Source organism: Atractosteus spatula (assembly GCF_055471065.1).
Source record: "Atractosteus spatula isolate fAtrSpa1 chromosome 16 unlocalized genomic scaffold, fAtrSpa1.hap1 SUPER_16_unloc_2, whole genome shotgun sequence".
NCBI classification, from domain to species: domain Eukaryota; kingdom Metazoa; phylum Chordata; class Actinopteri; order Semionotiformes; family Lepisosteidae; genus Atractosteus; species Atractosteus spatula.
In genome coordinates, this window is record NW_028296632.1 from 1700594 (window position 1) to 1721323 (window position 20730).

General features: G+C 39.9%; 1 non-coding gene across 1 annotated transcript; it reads right to left on the reverse strand.

Moving 5' to 3' along the window:
* Positions 1 to 11388: 11388 nt before the first annotated feature.
* On the reverse strand, positions 11389 to 11470 carry trnas-aga (transfer RNA serine (anticodon AGA)). Its single transcript has one exon. It is a non-coding gene; the product is annotated as a tRNA-Ser (tRNA).
* Between the last annotated feature and the right edge of the window lie 9260 nt (positions 11471 to 20730).

A 20730-nucleotide genomic window follows, 5' to 3' on the forward strand; every position in this document is an offset into this window, starting at 1 on the left:
CAAGGTGGAGCTAATAAAGCTCAACCTCTCATGTTTGAGCTGTGGCCATCAAAGTCTTTAACGAAGATATTACTAATAGTATTAATAATGAATGACCTTGGACAAGCTGTAAGTGTAAACTCAAAGTATTGCCCTGGTCAACATTCTTTTTTTCATTGACCGTCTTTGTAAAAGTAACACCACAGCATTTCGCAATCACGCATTTGTTTCCAATCATGCAAAGTACAGTAATTTTTGAGAATCGATTCACCATGCCTTTCACATGCTCATAAAAGAGATTGATTTAGGAACATAAACATATTACCGTATGAAAACTGTACTGTATACAGTATGTATATGTATATTTAATGTCTTAACTGTGCCCGTTTAAGTATTGAATATTCATATCTAATTTTACCACTGAAGGGAAATCTTAGTAGCTGAGCATAAAAAGAATAGGAGCATACTGCAACGCGTGTGAAGGCCATAAACGATATTAATTTTGGAACATAAACATACAGTATATGGCTGGTCTCGGTACTTTAAAGAAAACATACACGAAACATGGTTTCATTATGACCAGAATCGGTCTTGAGATATTTTTAACTTGATTTACAGTATTTGAGAGGTATGTCTTAACACCGATACTACAGTGCTTAAGTACTGCTCACGCATATATTTCTAGGTTTATATTATGCATTTCATACGGTCAAATTACTTTTGAGCAACTAATAAGAAGCGCGAAACGGTATGCGTTTTAGTTTCGTTTTGTGCTGGGACCCGTGGATTGCTTAGAGATATCAAGTACATACAAGTCATTTTTTAAATGTTGTAGTTCGTCTTGAAAAAATGTTACGAGTACATCATCTATCAACAATTACACAGGTTCTGTTTCCATATTGCGGATTTTGGTTACGTAATATTATTTTCTAGATTTCACGTTGTGAATATATGATTTGGGCAAACAGAGCCGCAAAGAAGTACATTATGGGTTGTTGTTGTTTTTTTTGCAGTTTTATCTAGAACAAGCGATGCTTAAACCTTTGTCTGATTCTTGTGAAACTATCCACACGACAGTTACAGTACCTAGGAGTTGACTTCAGTGATGTCACTGATGGGATGTTTCTAAAAATCCATCCTCTGTAAAACGTCTTCTCTAGTTGTCCTGCATATGTATTCGCTAATGAAGCTGTGTGTTCTGAGCCTGGATCTCTACATTTCTGTATGAACCAGCTTAGAGGGCTAAAGACAGCTTGTGTTTAAATTGAGTGTAAGGCAATTTATGCTTCTAAAGTCATGGTCAGCATTTATTATTGTACTGTGCTGTAAACTTGTTCTGTGCCTAGTCACATTATTTTATAGCGTTTTTATAGTGTTATCAAATCCGGTGGCGCTGTGTGTTAGTTTCCTGACTCCCATGTCACATGGTCTGTGATTGAAACCTGTGAAACCGGTTTAATTCGTCACAGCCAGCACTCCGGCAGAGAGGGGGTTGTGCTCGTAAAGTAGAAGCAGGCGAGATTTCCAGCGAAAGACACCTCCCCCCCACCCTCATACGATTCAAATTGTATTACAGCATTGTAATTACACATTGTAATTGTATTACACATTGTACACATGCTTAAAAGAGAAGAGAGAAAACGTAAGCCTTCTTCAGGTGTGAGGGTCTTCTGCTCAGAATGAAACGCTAAAATGTAATGTAGGCTCTGAATGGTTTCAATTATGATTTGGGCTTGATTAAGGTCGCTGCCTTTCATCTAAAACCCTACTTGAATCCTTCGAAACTAAAAATCAGTGTTTGTGAGTTCTAAATAAAGAGGTATCCAGGTAACAGTGAAACGGGCGGACAGTCTGGGGAGATCGCCCGTTTTCCATGTAAATAGTTCCCTGGTTCCGCACCCCTTGGTGTTTCTCTCGCTCTCTCTCGGGTCACCTGATCATTAGCTCGAAAGATTTCAGTGCTTTGTGTATATTCTAATGGTAGTGGGGGCAGGGTGTGTGCGAACAGGTTTGGTTGAAATTGCATTGGAGATCTATGTTCTTCACACCTGAAACATTTTCTCTGAAAGCATTTTCTTCGCTGTTTAACCGATCTTGTTACAGCATGTTACAGTTTACTATTATTAACCATATTAATTTTAAGTGCTTAATGCCATTTTTTGACCAGGCACGAATATTCTTAAGTCCATATCTTCGCAAGGGAATCAGTGCGAATTGCAATACTAATTAAATTAAAACTACTAACTACTAACTAATACTAATTAAAACAAACCAGAAACGTGTTGTTCTGTCTAATGACATTACAAGTGGAAAGATTACAGATTTTAATCGTCTTTAATTTTGTTACGTTATACATTTTAGAAACGTTTCATCCATACAAACACCACAAAACTATTTTCGATTGTATTTCTGAATAGTATGTTACACTTAGTTCACTGTTTTAAATACATCTAATTAAGAAAGTTAGGTGTTAGCATAAACTATTAGCAATCAATAATATTAAATTAAAGTTAAATATAAAACTAAAGAAAAAATAGGGTTAAATATAATTCAAAATATTTTGCTAACAATGTTAACTGTTTATGAATAATAAAATGTATTAACTAAGGAGTAGGATGGCACAGTTGTTAGTATGTTTTTTGTTTTGTTTCTTTTTCATAAATACAACAGTAGTACCTGATGTCTGAAGTGGAAATCTAATAAGTAAATTGATTCTTAAAAATGTAGAAAGCTTTGAAAAAAATATATTGGTGCTTTTAGATAATATATTTCAAGGATGTAACTGCTGTGCTACAGTACGTGCAGAATTTTAGAAATCAGTTTGTCAACAAAGTACACTGTTTAGGTTAGTTTAGAAGACAATGTACCAAAACAATATATGCTGTCTGGGTCATTAGAATTAGCTGAAAGTAACTGATAAGCTTTGAATAACAAATCTAGTTTTTCTTCTCTCGCTCTATGATGTAATCTGTTTTCTCTTAGAGAAAGGGGAAGTTTTAGAAGGGACCAAGTGCTGAACTTTTTTACAGCGCAACGTCTTATAAAAACCCTGTACTGCTTGTAACAAATTGAGTTTCTGGTTGCACTTTGCGAAGTGGCAGCAGGGCTCCCAATATTGCAATATTGAAATAAAGACCTTACTCAGGTGAGAACTCTTTCTTGTGGCTTCCTTGATAGTTATATTTCCATGACAATTTGGGGGCTCGTCCGGGATCACAAACCTGAGCGCGAACGGCTGCTGAAACTCCATCCGGACCCGGACAATTTTAGCAAATTGGACGAACCTCGGAGGATAAACTGTTTATCCTTCCAGAGACGCGTCTGGAGAATTGGCAGTTGTCTGTAAGTAAGTAAGTGATCCTTTAAAATTAATAGTTTGAGAAGCGAGCCACAGGGGTGTTCTCACGCGGGTTTGATGAGTCCAGGACTCATATAAAGAACTTATCTTAACACAGACGTGTGGTTTTTGCTCTGCGGAGTAGTTAATGTGATAAGGTTCTAAGTAAGGCACCGATCGGTAAAAATGGGAAATTAAAATTCAGAGACGAAAATGGGACCGAGCAGTCCAGCAAAAGTACATGTACGACAAATTCAGAGAAACAATTATAGCCTGGGTTAGAGTAAAAAAAAAAATTATGTTCATGAACTGTAAAGCTAGGGTAATAGGTGTAAGGGAACTTGCACATAATTTATATATGATAATTAGGGGCCCATAACTATGAAGTATATAACTATAACTATAACTATCTTTGTAAGTGAATCAGAATCGACAGAGGAAAGTTGAATTAGGAAAAAGAAGTTTCCTGAAGAAGGGGAAACTTAGAAGAGAAGGAGAAGAAAGGAAAGAAATTGAATTGGAAAACTTATGGAATGGAAAGAGGAATCACAGAAATAATGGGAAGCTTCAAAAAAGACTAGTCTTGAAAGTAAAGAACAGCAAGCTGCAGCTAAAGTCATGGCCATGCGTACTAAAAAGAAAAAGTCTCCACCGAAATTAGAAAGCGGTCCGGAGCCAAAGCCTTTTCACTTGTTTGTGAAATGCCAATGTGCACTTTTCCAGGTCCAGAAGGAACTCCAGCATATGTACATTGACATTGGTCTCCTAGTGAATTATTTGCATTAGTTAAGTCTTTTCCTAAATTGCCTGATGACCGTAAAGAATTTAGAAGAAAGGCAAGCCTTGTTCTCGATTGTCTTAAGCCTAATTACAGTGACATAACCTTGTTGCTAGATCATATTGTTCCTAAAGGTTTACAACGTCCTCTAAAAAGGAGGAGGCAGATTGGCGGATACATGACACAAATGATGAAGAAGTATCCATCTAAATTAAACCACACGGACATGGAGAGGAAAAGATAGGCGGACGCTTCTAAAAAGAGGTAAGGACTCCTCTTTTCTAAAAAGTCCCTTGTCCTCTCCATGTTGCTGTGGCGGGTTCAGGGTTTTCCTGAAGCTGAAGCAAGTACAACAGAAAAAATGAGTTATGGTGTATGTGTTTTAGATGCCTGTTTTGTGAAGGTGGGGTAGAAAAAGAGGGATTGCTGAAGGAGTAGCGTCTCGCCCTGCCCGTGCGAAAAAATCCAGGTGTTGCATCCTGGTACACGACTGCAGTACGGCTGAAGGTAATAACTAGAACTGTACTCGCAGAAGAGCCAAAAATGGTAACTCGATTCAACTGTGTATTTAAAGCCAGGATTTGGAACCTGGTCCGTGTTCCCGAATTGTGATAGTTCGTCAGTTTGTCTCGACTGGGGGATTCCGCGGGGCGCGTGGGAGACGTGAAAATGGTTTGGTGTGAAGAAAAAAAGTTTGATTAATCCAAAGTGAAACTTAAAAGAAATATTGACTGTCAGACGGAATTTAGGCTGAACAGGAATGTAGAAAAGTGTATGAACATTTGGATAAAAATAAACAATAGTTAGAGGAATATTTGAGAATTCAACAGAATATCATAGATGAGACGCAAAAATCCCTGATGGAAAAGCTAAAAGCAATGGCTGAACGAAAGGAAGTTATATATGCAGAAAAAGAAAAAGCAAAAGAAGAAATAGAACGCCTTGAGAGAGAATCTGGGAGAAGGGTGGGAATCAGTGTGGAGATTTTTGAAAGAGCATTACCCACCGAAAACTGATTAGAGAAAAGTAACAGCATGTCAGCAGAAGGAAGTGAGGATGTTTTCAGATTTTACAGAAAGGTTTATAGCTTTATGGATAGTATACTCGGGGTTAGCCGATGAAAAGGAAGTGAATGAAGATACTTCCACAGTAATAAAACAAATTTACTTGAGTGTGTTAAACCTGATGTTGCCAAGAATGTACAACTATGCTTTCCTGATATTACGGACAGCGGAGAGAGATTTGATTTAATAACTCGCGAAGCATGCATGCAGAAGTGCGAGCGCTGCAAATGGGAGGTAAAAAGACTCCCAAGGAGGAGAAAAGGGAGCCGCCAGTTTGTCGAAATTATTGTGCGACTTTCATGTTATACCGAGATATAAAACCCCAAAGACAAAACTACTAATAAGCTGGTGTGCAGTTACTAAAAAAAAGGTGTTTTTTGGAGAAATTGGAAGAAAGAGGCTTGAATTCACAATTAAAGAACATGTCAGAAGCTGAAACGAGAGCCGTGCGTGAACTAAAAGTTTTAATCTAGTAAACCCCTCTGTAGCCTTCCTAAATTTATCTCAGGATTGAAATAAAAGTGAAATAATTTTACAGTGTGCAGTAACTGGGGGACACAGGAGCACAGCTGTCCTACTTTTAGACTAAAACAGCATAAAAATGTGATATAAAGTTTTCTAACGGGTAACAGGAGGCTACAGGAGAAGGGGTGCAAGGGTTGTGTTTAAAGCAAATATAAGCTGTCACAGTCTGCTTGGGTAAAGATGTACAGTTTCAACTACTGATGTGGGTGGGGGACACCCCAGACCTATTTTAGGCCCAGACTGCAGCATTTTATAAGGAATTACTGCATGAAATAGCATTTATGTAAACTAACTTAATAGAGTTATGTGATATTGTGATTGTTTTACCTAATGAGGGAATCCATAAGGCCGGGCTACTCCAAGTACTGGATCTTGAAAAAAAAGGAGTATAAAACCAACTACATGATAAAGCCAGGGTGAATGCCTTCTCAGAACGAGCTTGTCTAGTGACGTATTGGTTTAAGGGGGGTAGTGCAGTCTAAAGACAAAATTGCCTTGACCCCTGCAGCAGAAACCGGTTTTGATGTTTTGAGACAAGCTTTCTTGCAGGCACTGGCCCTGGACTGGATTCCCTCAGACGGATCATCTGTATGTAATCTGTATGTAAGTGAAAGAAATGGGTTGTGAGCTGCTGTGCTGGTGCAGGAGCATGGAGATAGGCATCGTCTGGTGGGTTATTATTATTCAGGACCCCTTGATGCGGTGGCCAAGGGGCCGTGTTTATGTGTTGTGCAGGCTACCTGCCTGGCTGTATAAACTGTGAATAATCTGGTGTAGAACTAGCAGACCGAATGAAAATATTTAATTGAAACTTGTAAATATGCTAAATGGAAACTTGTAGCAATTTATATAGACTGTATATATACATTTGGTGGATGCCACAATTTTGGATGGCAGTGAAGGAATAGGGATTTCCCCAACATGGCAGGGACTCCAGTTAAGAATGCTGGGTTTGTCTCTGAACTGTTAGAAGCTTTGCAGCTGCTTATTGAAGTAGCTGTGGTAAAGTGTAAATCACATAATAAAGAAATGTTTCCAGTAACTCGAGGGAACAACTTTGCAGATGCAGCTGTCAGGTGAGCAGTCCTGGTAGAGCAGGAGTCTGAGACCCCTGTGAGACCTCTGTTGGTGAAAAGGGGACAGCTACAGGATATTCAGGCTGAGGCCTCTAAAGCAGAGAAAAGGACATGGTTAGAAAAGAGTGTGGTGCTTCATGATGATTGGGTGTGGTGCTGCCAGCACACTGGACGCCCTGCATGCCTTCACAGCCTAATGCCCTTTGTAGCTCGACAAATGCACTCTGTCGGACACCTGGGTGTGAGAAATGGTGTGCTGGTTACCCAAACCTGGGTGGGGACCGTGTTTGAAGCAGTAGCCACTTATGTGGTATCTCAATGTGATGCTTATCAAAGGAACTCAGCTACAGTTCAGGTGCGGGTGCTACAGCTCAAAAGGCCTGCTCCTGAGGAACCTTTCATGCACTGGCAAATTGACAATTGTCAAGAGAAACCTGGGCTCTTATAATCTGTTTTCCCAGTGGGTTGCTGCCACTGCCTCTGTGTCTACCAAACACTTGATAACAGAGATAAGCCCTCGGTGGGCACTGCCCTACCGCTTGTATTATGATCAAGGGACAGGCTGTGGCTGGATTATTCGGGGTGAGATGGACTGAGATCACCCTCAGTCTGCTGGAACAGTGGAATGAAGGAACAGAACTCTAAAAGATCGACTAGACATCAGACTGAAGGAGCGCCATGGGATGCGGGCTGGATCAAACAGAACTGTGTAATAGAGCCTGTTTGATATCATCACAGGCCAATCAACGAAACTTCCTGGAGGGACGAATTTGGCTAATGGATTGTTGAATTTGCTAATTCTCTATTGTAGTATTGTAGGTTTTTTTGTAGGTTGTTAATTGAAGTGGTGCACGGGGCTGGTGAACAGGTGCTGGACACTTGGAGACCTCCAGTAGAGGGAAGACACGACCTGATACCTGGCGAGTGGGTGTGGTGAGGAAGATATACCCTGCCTGATGTTGCAACCCTGCTGGGAAGGACCATATCAAGTGCAACTGACTACCGACTCTGCCATCTGAGTGACAGGATGAGATCGCTGGATCTACGCATTGCGCCGACACCGAACCACTGCACCAGAGACTGAGTGAACATTAATTATTATATTGTCACTGTTTCTGTGTTTGTTGAGCTTCCTGAGGGGGGGCGACAGTGTACCTGTTAAGTGTAAGGAGCTTTACTTTGATAAAATGGGGATATGGAATCAATACTTTATCAGTCAGCCACAAATAATAATCAGAGCTCATGTTGGGATTGTATTGCTATAAAAGATGCTCATGGGAGTAATCCCCTTTGATAGAGGTGATTATTTAGGTTTATTGGCATGGGTAAATAGCCCTGCTTTTAGTCTGAGTGTAACTCAGATGTATTAGAATGGAAATAACTGTATGCTCCTCGCTATAATCACAGTTTCAGGCCATTCTCTATTAGGGTGATAGACAGCTGTTTAGGTGACCCAGCTGTTGACCAATCTTGTAAAAAAAAAACCCTAAGAAAAATGCTGGGCTCCAGCCCACAGGGATTTACCTGTGCTGTAAGAACTAATGCATGAATAAGGAGACTGGATTCTGGTGAAAGACAGGAAAAAGAGGTGGTGTTCGCTCAGGTGGAGGGGGCCGTACCAAGGCTGCTGACCACTGCGACTGCTGTGAAAGTCACGGAAAGGGTTCCCTGGATTCATGCTTCCCACTGTAAACGAACTGAGCAAAGTGCACAAGCACAGATGGGGATCACATGCTTGGGACTGATGTGCCCAGCCTTTTTCCTTTTTATGTGGAAGCCTGTCACCACCCAGAAAGAGGAAGAATCTAAACGCGAAGCCTCTTTGTATACAAACTGGCTGAATGAAACTGATAATGAGGGGGATAGGAGTAATTTGTGGTATAAATTTATAAATCATACAGTAAAGTTAAAGAAATGTAATGCATCTTGTTATGTATGTGCTTTAATGCCTCATTCTACAGCCTCACCCATTTCTCTCCTGGTTAAAATCACGGTTTGGGCCAGGGGGAATGTTTTTCTTTAAGTTACTAACACCGATTATAGGGGCTGTGATACTTGTCTTCCTGTTTTTGTGTTGCTGTACGAAATATATTATTCCAATGCTTTGAAATATGGTAATGAATATGTTTGTGCATCAGTATGTTCTGATAAGTACGCAAGAATCCGAAGTATGGGAGCCTCCTGGGAGTCCATATGAAGAATCTAACTTTTAATCATTTTCAAGAATAAAAAGGAGGGAATTGAAGTGGAAATCTAATAAGTAAATTGATTCTTAAAAATGTAGAGAGCTTTGAAAAAAATATATTGGTGCTTTTAGATAATATATTTCAAGGATGTAACTGCTGTGCTACAGTACGTGCAGAATTTTAGAAAACAGTTTGTCAACAAAGTACACTGTTTAGGTTAGTTTAGAAGACAATGTACCAAAACAATATATGCTGTCTGGGTCATTAGAATTAGCTGAAAGTAACTGATAAGCTTTGAATAACAAATCTAGTTTTTCTTCTCTCGCTCTATGATGTAATCTGTTTTCTCTTAGAGAAAGGGGAAGTTTTAGAAGGGACCACGTGCTGAACTTTTTTACAGTGCAACGTCTTATAAAAACCCTATACTGCTCATAAATCAGTTATTCTATATAAACACAGCGTAATTGCCCTCCGAAAATCCTCTTTTTCTTGTTCGTTTTAGAGACCTTGATCGAAACTGATTTTAGATGTCAGAAAGGATTTATTTTCTCTGTATTTCCTACATTGCTTTGTCGAGATTTTAACTTTACATCTAACTTTATATCTAGGCTCAGATTTCAAGTATAAATTGTACAGTAATTAATAGCAGTAAATACTGATGTTTTGCGCCCTCTTACCACAAAAATATATGTTTTGTAGTTGGGATTAACTTTATTTCGTACGCGTAGCTACTCCGATTCGGACACCGAACAGTTAAAGATGGCGGCAAATCAGACATCCAGAGAGGGGGGGGGGGGGGGCGTCTTCTCGCCTCCATAACTAAAATGCCAAATAGGAGTGGCTTAAGCGACATACACAGTCGTGTAACTGACAGTTTGAGGTAGCCTATCGTGTAAATTTCGCTTTGTTGCTGATAGGTTAAGCTTTCGAAACTCTGCCCCAAAGTCATGTGACTGATTTTTCGCCCTGTTTCGTTGGTTAAACGCAATGATCACAAGCACCACCATGGTAACTGGGATGTGTAGTTTTTAATTCCGTTTGAATTATAACTGTACGTACTGTCTTCATATTTGGCCAGGGCTTTAAAGAGAAGGCGCGCCAAAAAAAATCGGTGCCGTCGTCTCCGCTTTAAAGGTACCCCCGTGCTGGAAGAATTTGACCTCGGAACGTTTGCCCAGCGTAGTTATAGTGGACATAAAAACAAGAGTTCGCTGGCATTATATCCTAGAAGACACAGACCGGCACCAGACCGGTAAATGCTTGATGAACTAGGGATTGGACAGTTTCCAAGTGCTTGTACAATCGATGGAAATGTTCAAATAAATGTGCAAAAGAAATAAACAAAATAATCATTTATTTCTTTATCATATTGGCTAGCTAATGTCCTCTCTTTGCTAGTTAGTGGCTGTGTTTCTGCGTTGGGTAGCAACGGGTGACTGTTCTCAGGCGGAAGATGTAAACAGCTTAATTTTCGTCTTAAATAATTTTTAAAAATTAAAATTCATTCTATACAGCAATCACATATTTGGGTACCGTTTCATAAAACTTTCATGCTTAAAATGTTTAGGGAGAAATGGAAGACTGGTGTGTATTTTTTCTTTAAACTATCAAGACCAGCCATACACAGTACAGTTTATGTACATACAGTAATGTTTATGTTCCTAAATTAATATCGTTTATGACCTTCAGATGCGTTATGCTCCTCTTCTTTTTATGCTCAGCTACTAAAATTTCCCTTTAGTGGTAAAATTCCATATAAATATTCAAAACTAAGCGGATTGAAATGTGCACAGTAAAGACATTAGATGATTAAATCTTTTCACTACCAACCAATGCACCACGAGTGCCCCTGTCGGTCATTTTGGCCAGCCAATCACTTACCGCGGTGCCCTACGGTGCCCTGCGGGTTGGTTACTGTACCACGGGTTTTTACCGCTCATTTTGAATGGCTGCATCTGTAGGTTGTCTCTCGCAGTGTTCAGGAATTGCATTCCGAAACTGAGTCAGATCAAAAGTTGTAAGAAAAGCACCTATGGTGTCGGTTCGAACAGCTTTATTGATTCGATGTTAAAGGCCGGAAATGGGGCACAAGACACGCGACCGCAAAAAGCGTCGCCATCTGCTTCCAGCTGCAAAATGCCGTTTGCGGACGCTGAAGCATTTGAACTTGAACTTTATTGCCATATATAACCGGTACTGGTACAATGGAATTATTACTTACAGAAGGTCTCTCGGTTGTAAAACAAGTGTAAAAAACAAGACAAAGTGCAAACAGTGCATCAAGACAATGTACAAACAAACAATAGACAATGTGCAAGTAAACATGTAGACATTTCTTTCCAAGGCAGCGGGTACAAGCGATCTCACGTTTTAAAACCACCAGGAAAAGCAAAAAGGCACTTTTCCTTGCTTGCGCCGGCACACGACAACATGAGGAGAACACCGTAGTCAGCAGGAATCGAACCTGCGCGGGGAGACCCCAAGGGATTTCTAGTCCATTGCCTTAACCACTCGGCCACGACTACAGCAAGTGCCACCGTTGCTGCGTTCTTGCTACAATCTCACATGGATCGCGAGGCACCGGCGGAAACCTTTTTCAAAGTCGATCTCCATTAAAAAAAAAACCTTTACAAAATACAAGCCTTGCAGACAGACACGCCTCAGAGGACTTAAGGGTGGCTTCATGTGGGAATGATAAAGTCTCCCCGTCCGGACAGGAAAATGGCACTTTGTTAGACACAAAGAAACAATCAACAACAGACAAATGTCCACAAGCAATTAAGAAGCCGCACCATGTTCTTGCTACAATCTCACATGGATCGCGAGACGCTGGCGGAAATCTTTTTCAAAGTCGTTCTCCGTTAAAAAAAAAAACCTTTCCAAAATACAAACCTTGCAGACAGACACGCCTCCGAGGAATTAAGGGTTGCTTCATGTGGGAATGATAAAGTCTCCCCGTCCGGACAGGAAAATGGCACTTTGTTAGACACAAAAAAACAATCAACAACAGACAAATGTCCACAAGCATTTTAGAAGCCGCACTTGAAATAGCTCTTACATTCGTGTTAGACGCAGGAATCGCCTTTTTATTGACGCTCTTACGAACGCCATGGAAAGCAAAACAAAGCAAAGCAGAGCAGAACAAAACGAACAAAATGAAACCCTCACGTCCTGCACTTGAATATAATGCCGTTACGTGCTGAAGCGGTATTGGACGTCATCCTAGCACTGCAACCCGGGGCGTACGGTATATGGGAACGAGCACACGTCACGAATTGTCTCTAATAACTCCCTGCACTGTAAGGCGCCTTGAAGCGTGCACCCTCAACATTCATCTTTGCGCATCTGTGAAAGGTAAACTCTTGAGCAAACTCTGAACCAGACGCTCAAACTCCAGCTAGGATTAGGGGTAGCATTCCCACGCTACTTGAACACTTTGTTTATGCTCAGTGCTGGATTTTGGGAACTTTAGGACGAGTGGGACTTTTCTCCTATCTGTCAATTCGTTTTGTTTTGGAGACTCTTGGCTGTCTGTGTTGTATAGTGCAGCGTGAAGAAAACGTTTTCGAAAACTGTGCCGGCTCAAAAGTTGTAAGAAATCCTCTCCAGCTCTTTTAAGTCTCTTCAGTTTTGTCATTTAAAGTGAAACTAGATGTATAACTGGAGCCTCACTTATGCAAATGGTGAGGCTCCAGTTCGACATCTAGTTTCACTTTATATGACAGAAGTACGTCAGACTGTGCCGGACTGGGGGATCACTTCCGGTTATTTTTACCATCTTAAATATTTGAAATCCTCCCCTATGCAATTGTGACACTTCATCTTGGCTCCACCTAGGACACTCTTCAATCTTCCATCACTTCTCTCTTCTCCCGCAACACTCTCGTCTGTCGGCAGTATGTGGCGTCTTTGCATTACCACCAATCTCACCACAGCAAGAAAGCAACGTGTTTTGGCAAGAGAGGAGGAGACTGAGAGGTATGTCTTAACACCGATACTACAGTGCTTAAGTACTGCTCACGTACATGTTTCTTGGTTCATATTATGCATTTCATACGGTCAAATTACTTTTGAGCAACTAATAAGAAGCGCGAAACGGTATGCGTTTTAGTTTCGTTTTGTGCTATGACCCGTGGATTGATTAGAGATATCAAGTACATACAAGTCATTTTTTAAATGTTGTAGTTCGTCTTGAAAAAATGTTACGAGTACATCATCTATCAACAATTACACAGGTTCTGTTTCCATATTGCGGATTTTGGTTACGTAATATTATTTTCTAGATTTCACGTTGTGAATATATGATTTGGGCAAACAGAGCCGCAAAGAAGTACATTATGGGTTGTTGTTGTTTTTTTTGCAGTTTTAACTAAAACAAGCGATGCTTAAACCTTTGTCTGATTCTTGTGAAACTATCCACACGACAGTTACAGTACCTAGGAGTTGACTTCAGTGATGTCACTGATGGGATGTTTCTAAAAATCCATCCTCTGTAAAACGTCTTCTCTAGTTGTCCTGCATATGTATTCGCTAATGAAGCTGTGTGTTCTGAGCCTGGATCTCTACATTTCTGTATGAACCAGCTTAGAGGGCTAAAGACAGCTTGTGTTTAAATTGAGTGTAAGGCAATTTATGCTTCTAAAGTCATGGTCAGCATTTATTATTGTACTGTGCTGTAAACTTGTTCTGTGCCTAGTCACATTATTTTATAGCGTTTTTATAGTGTTATCAAATCCGGTGGCGCTGTTTGTTAGTTTCCTGACTCCCATGTCACATGGTCTGTGATTGAAACCTGTGAAACCGGTTTAATTCGTCACAGCCAGCACTCCGGCAGAGAGGGGGTTGTGCTCGTAAAGTAGAAGCAGGCGAGATTTCCAGCGAAAGACACCTCCCCCCCACCCTCATACGATTCGCATTGTAATTAAACATTGTAATTGTATTACACATTGTACACATGCTTAAAAGAGAAGAGAGAAAACGCAAGCCTTCTTCAGGTGTGAGGGTCTTCTGCTCAGAGTGAAACGCTAAAATGTAATGTAGGCTCTGAATGGGTTCAATTATGATTTGGGCTTGATTAAGGTCGCTGCCTTTCATCTAAAACCCTACTTGAATCCTTCGAAACTAAAAATCAGTGTTAGTGAGTTCTAAATAAAGAGGTATCCAGGTAACAGTGAAACGGGCGGACAGTCTGGGGAGATCGCCCGTTTTCCATGTAAATAGTTCCCTGGTTCCGCACCCCTTGGTGTTTCTCTCGCTCTCTCTCGGGTCACCTGATCATTAGCTCGAAAGATTTCAGTGCTTTGTGTATATTCTAATGGTAGTGGGGGCAGGGTGTGTGGGAACAGGTTTGGTTGAAATTGCATTGGAGATCTATGTTCTTCACACCTGAAACATTTTCTCTGAAAGCATTTTCTTCGCAGTTTAACCGATCTTGTTACAGCATGTTACAGTTTACTATTATTAACCATATTAATTTTAAGTGCTTAATGCCATTTTTTGACCAGGCACGAATATTCTTAAGTCCATATCTTCGCAAGGGAATCAGTGCGAATTGCAATACTAATTAAATTAAAACTACTAACTACTAACTAATACTAATTAAAACAAACCAGAAACGTGTTGTTCTGTCTAATGACATTACAAGTGGAAAGATTGCAGATTTTAATCGTCTTTAATTTTGTTACGTTATACATTTTAGAAACGTTTCATCCATACAAACACCACAAAACTATTTTCGATTGTATTTCTGAATAGTACAGATGCAGCCATTCAAAATGCGTGAGGTATTTCACGGCATACCCCGGTAGGCGTGTCACAGTATCACGCGGTATGACGCAGTTAACGTGGTGTCACGTGGTTCACTATCCGGCGTCGCCTTGTAAAACCGCCAGGGGGAGCTTAACCTCTCATGTACAGCATTTGAGCCTTTAATTTTGAACTGTGTATTACAGCATGTTAATCTTCAGTCATTAAAATGTTGGTATATTTTATGAAAGCAAGATTGCTCAGTTGGACAAAAGTACACAACCTACCTTTATCAGAAATATCAAAGCCTTTACTGAAGATATTACTAATAGTATTAATAATGGATGACTTTGGACAAGCTGTATACTCAAAGTATAATTTCTTTAGCACATTTGTACAAGCACTTGGAATCTGTCCAAGCCATACTTTGTCAGGCATTTTGTTTTACTTCAACGGGCATAAAAACTTCCTTGCTTTTAACAGGGCGTTTCATAATTTCTAGCTACGAAAATGATTTAAAATGCGACACCTATCATTCAACTAGAGCTTAAAATATCACAAGGAAAAATACACACCGGTATTCCATTTCTCCCTAAACATTGTAAGCTTCGAAGTCTTTAACTAACGTGATACCGGAGTCAACAAGCATACTTTTAGAATTTGATTAAAAGGGAATATAATATGGAATCGCGTATCTCCAGAATTTAAAGACCAGACAATCGCAAACTCGTTTTCAATAAAATTATTTTATTCATTCAGCAGTTTGTGAGAGGGACATCCAGCAGGGAGAGACACACACACCGGTTTTCATTGACAACATTGTTTTTTTTTCAATTCCTCTTGTCTAACAGGAATGTTTTGTTTGTGGACAGACTGTTAGACAAGAGGAAAAGACCGCCTCCTCCTACGAAGCATTTCGTTGATCCGATCACGAATTCTTTTCCAGTCGTACTTGCAACCTGCGCGGCGGGGAGAGGCACTTTTCAGGAGACAGCTGCTCAACTGTTTGACTGCTGGAACATACTGTCTCCTTCCTCTGCATTTTCAGGAGTGTCTCTAGCCTCCCAGTCCTCCCCAGTAATGCATCGTACTGCTCCCGCTGCTGCCGAAATGTCTCCATACAGGTGCTGCTTCTACAGGTTGGCACCCTGGCCAGTGGCCGAGAGCAGAGACCCACGGCCTGTGGCAAAATAACATAAGTCATGTAAGAAATAAAGTCACACAGTAGTATTCATCAGTCGCGGAACAGAAGTCAAAATAAACTTTTCTTTTTTTCCGTCTTACCGCTTTCTTTTTTACTGTCCTTGTGGTAGATCGTTTCGCCCGTGCGGTGTTTTCTTGAAGAACAGGCTACGAAGAAATAATTATAATTGAATTTAAAATTCAAAACGGCAATAATACCTTGTAATATGCGCTGTAATCACGTATTTCAGATGAAGTCTGCTGTATTTGCTTAACCTTCGCTCTTTGGAAGCTGGGGCGGCAGAAGCACCTCGTCTCTTCCCGTAAAAGGTCTTGGTCTCCATACTGTACTATGGTCGCTGTAGTGCAGGTTCGCAGTTTTTTTTTTTGCGATGGGAGCTCACCCAATCCCTTGGTGTCTTTTATGCTATATTCACCTAGAGTGTGTTCATTGTCTTCCAATGAAAGGCGGGTGCCTTTTGCCGAAGTCGGGAGACATTGGGGGCTTGCCACACCCGGACTGTTAAACCAACGCATTAGCACGTCAAAGCGCATTGAGGACCCGGGCGCAATAGTTGTTTTGTCCCTTGATTTACTGATCTGCATTAATTAAATCTTGTCAGTCAGGTCTTTTTTTCTCTATTTCAATTGTCGTTTACACATGCACGACTTTAAAAGCTAGCATGACAGGTTTCGATTCACATTAGCTGGCGAGCCTTGTTAAAAAAAACAATGACAATGTAACATGCCACTGTTTGTTCATGAACAAAGTTATACTGAGATTTCCTTAGATACACGATTAAAAAATAAATAAAAATTTGAATCTCCTGCGGAACACATTCCATAAGAATCAGCGGTTCTACAACATATATCGCCTTTAAAGGTGGCTTCTCAAAACGCTTTACGGGATAAAAACAACCAGAACAGCAGCAACAACAATATTGTATTTCATTGCACTTTGAAAACCAAGTAATAACTTAACTCAGTACGTGCAAACGTTTTGTATGTTGCTGTCTTGAATGCCTGCGTACCCATAAGTATCTTATTTGCCTTGAGGCCTGTCTACAGTATATTTGTCCCCCTATCTCCCTCAATTCAATTCAATTCAAGGTGTTTTATTTGCATGACAGATGGGTACAATTCTTGTTGGGAATGTATACTTTGATATTTACACCCGGCGCGTCACCGAGGGAGCGTCTGCATTTATAACTTAGTTTTTAAAATTAGTCAAGCAATATGAAGCATCTCCTTTAGCTTTTAAGTCCCTTATGGTTTTTTCGTATTATATTCCCTATTAATCAAACTCTAAGAGTATGTATCGGCTTGTCAGTCAGGTCTTTTTTTCTCTTTTTCAATTGTCGTTTACACATGCACGACTTTAAAAGCTAGCAAGACAGGTTTCGATTCACATTAGCTGGCGAGCCTTGTTAAAAAAAACAATGACAATGTAACATGCCACTGTTTGTTCATGAACAAAGTTATACTTAGGCTTCCTTAGATACGCGATTAAAAAATAAATAAAAATTTGAATCTCCTGCGGAACACATTCCATAAGAATCAGCGGTTCTACAACATATATCGCCTTTAAAGGTGGCTTCTCAAAACGCTTTACGGGATAAAAACAACCAGAACAGCAGCGACAACAATATTGTATTTCATTGCACTTTGAAAATTGCATTTGAGCACGGTTTTTGACTTTCTTAAAATTGCATTTTGGGCGCGGACAGCACATACAAGGGTTAATGAACTGCGCCAAGAAATTTAAAATAGTTTTCTTTAGGTGTGAGGGTAGGAGTGGACCGCAGCAGGCATAATCAGCAAACCAGGAAAACAAAGAACAGGACAGGTGAGATGTGTAGCCAGAAAGCGAGTGATCAGAAAAAGGAAATGGATTTGTCCATAATATCGCTTACCTATTTTTTCGAAGAAATGTTTGTTAAAATAAAAGTCCAGCACCAGCTGGATTCGAACACACAACCTGCCAGTTGGTAGTCACACACCTAGACCAGTAGGCTACAAGACAGCTCGCATGATCAGGCAGGCGAAACAGCCCTACACAGCCCTGCCGCAGTACACGGATATAATCATACCGTTATTAAATTCTTGAGATACGCGATTCCATATTATATTCCCTTTTAATCAAATTCTAAAAGTATGCTTGTTGACTCCGGTATCACGTTTGTTAAAGACTTCGAAGCTTACAATGTTTAGGGAGAAATGGAATACCGGTGTGTATTTTTTTCTTTAAAGTACCAAGACCAGCTATATACTGTATGTTTATGTTCCAAAATTAATATCGTTTATGGCCTTCACACGCGTTACAGTATGCTCCTATTCTTTTTATGCTCAGCTACTAAGATTTCCCTTCAGTGGTAAAATTCAATATCTACAACGAGCACAGTAAAGACGTTTACAGTAAGTCTTTCTACGACAGACCAATGGACCACGAGTGCCCTGTCGGTCAACCAATCACGCACCGCGGTATCCCGTGTCATCATACCTGCGGTATCTGTACCGCGGTGTCTGTACCGCGCACTTTGAATGGCTGCATCTGTATGTTACACTTAGTTCACTGTTTTAAATAGATCTAATTAAGAAAGTTAAGTGTTAGCATAAACTATTAGCAATCAATAATATTAAATTTAGCACTGTAATAAGCTGTTGCACTTTCCCCCGCATCTTGTAAAAATATATTTTCATTGTTCAAGTATACATTAAGTCTGACTATCATATAATAAGTTAAATACAAAACTAAAGAAAAAATAGGGTTAAATATAATTCAAAATATTTTGCTAACAATGTTAACTGTTTATGAATAATAAAATCTATTAACTAAGGAGTAGGATGGCTCAGTTGTTAGTATGTTTTTTTGTTTTGTTTCTTTTTCATAAATACAACAGTAGTACCTGATGTCTCAGTGGCTTTCAAAATTAAATTATGCATGCAAACCTGTGAACTAGAAAGATAACTAAGATATCCATCCATTTATAATGGTGGCGAAGTGGTAAGCATTGCTATCTTGCAGCACTGGGGTCCTAGGTTCAATTCCTGCCATCCTGTGTGTGAGGGGTTTACATGTTCTCTCTGGGTTAGATGGTTTTTCTCCATATGTGTGATATGACTCCCTCTCGCACTCCAAAACATACTGGTAAGTTAATTGGTTTATGGGAAAACTGGCCCTGGTGTGTGTGTGTTTGTGTCTGCCTGTCCTGTGATGGACTGGCGCTATGTCCAGGGTGTATTCTGCCTTGTGTCCGTTGCTTACTGGGATAGGCTCCAAATCCTCTGTACTGGATAAAGAGATTAGAAATGGATGGAAGTAAAGGCACTGTGTGGATGGAACTATACACAGTGTTAGAAACCCACGATGAAATGGCAGCATCTCACTGAGAATAAAATATTTTATAGTGCTGGCTTAAGGAAACAGCCTTTCCACCTCTCTTGCACATCAGTATCCATACCTAGTTATTTAAACAAATTGCCTCTAATTATAAACATCTTAATATGCTGGCTCTGTGGATCCGCATCAGCTATGTTTGCCCATTTCTTCAATTCATGTGCATCCAACACACAGTTCAATGCCAGCAACTACACATAATCTAAAATACAATCCTTATTTCAGTATCTATGTAAACATATAGTCTGTTAACTTCATCATCTTCATCAAAAGTATGCCTAACCCCATTAGGAAGTGTTCTTGTTATAAGTGTATTCCTCAGCTTTCCCCAAATTATCTTCTTCTTGCCAACATCTCTAGTCTTTTATCCTGCAATAACTCAGCCAACACTTAAATCTCCAAAAGCTGCTTGTGTTAATTTCTTTAAATCACAAATATCATGTGTAAATACTGGCCATGTAATACTCTGCATTGTGGAATAATAGTTTATTTTAAAGGGAACTAGAGAAATCAAGAAAGGCTTTTTTTCTAGAATTAATAAATGCACATCCTGTTCACTGGGGAAATTAAATCCACACTGAGCAATCTTCAATATGTTCAGAATATGACAGCAAGAATCCTATCAGGGATGCATTACACCTGTTTTCAAGTCCTTGCACTGGTTACCTATCAGATTTCGAGTCAACTTCAAAATCCTTATCCTCCTTATATACTGTCCTACAACTGTTATTATTGATCACCGAATTATTGTACTTGACATGACTTCATTCAGCCTTTCCTGAACGTCTATGACAGGCAGAGAGAGTGCTGTTTCTGGTGCGATCTTTTGCAGCTGACATTTCACTGTTTTAAACGAACAAGAAATTAGATTGCTCATAAATCAGTTATTCCATATAAACACAGCGTAATTGCCCTCCGAAAATCCTCTTTTTCTTGTTCGTTTTAGAGACCTTGATCGAAACTGATTTTAGATGTCAGAAAGGATTTATTTTCTCAGTATTTCCTACATTGCTTTGTCGAGATTTTAACTTTATATCTAACTTTATATCTAGGCTCAGATTTCAACTATAAATCGTACAGTAATTAATAGCAGTAAATACTGAAGTTTTGCACCCTCTTACCACAAAAATATATGTTTTGTAGTTGGGATTAACTTTATTTCGTACGCGTAGCTACTCCGATTCAGACACCGAACAGTTAAAGATGGCGGCAAATCAGACACCCAGAGAGGGGGGGGGGCGTCTTCTCGCCTCCATAACTAAAAGGCCAAATAGGAGTGGCTTAAGCGACATACACAGTCGTGTAACTGACAGTTTGAGGTAGCCTATCGTGTAAATTTCGCTTTGTTGCTGATAGGTTAAGCTTTCGAAACTCTGCCCCAAAGTCATGTGACTGATTTTTCGCCCTGTTTCGTTGGTTAAACGCAATGATCACAAGCACCACCATGGTAACTGGGATGTG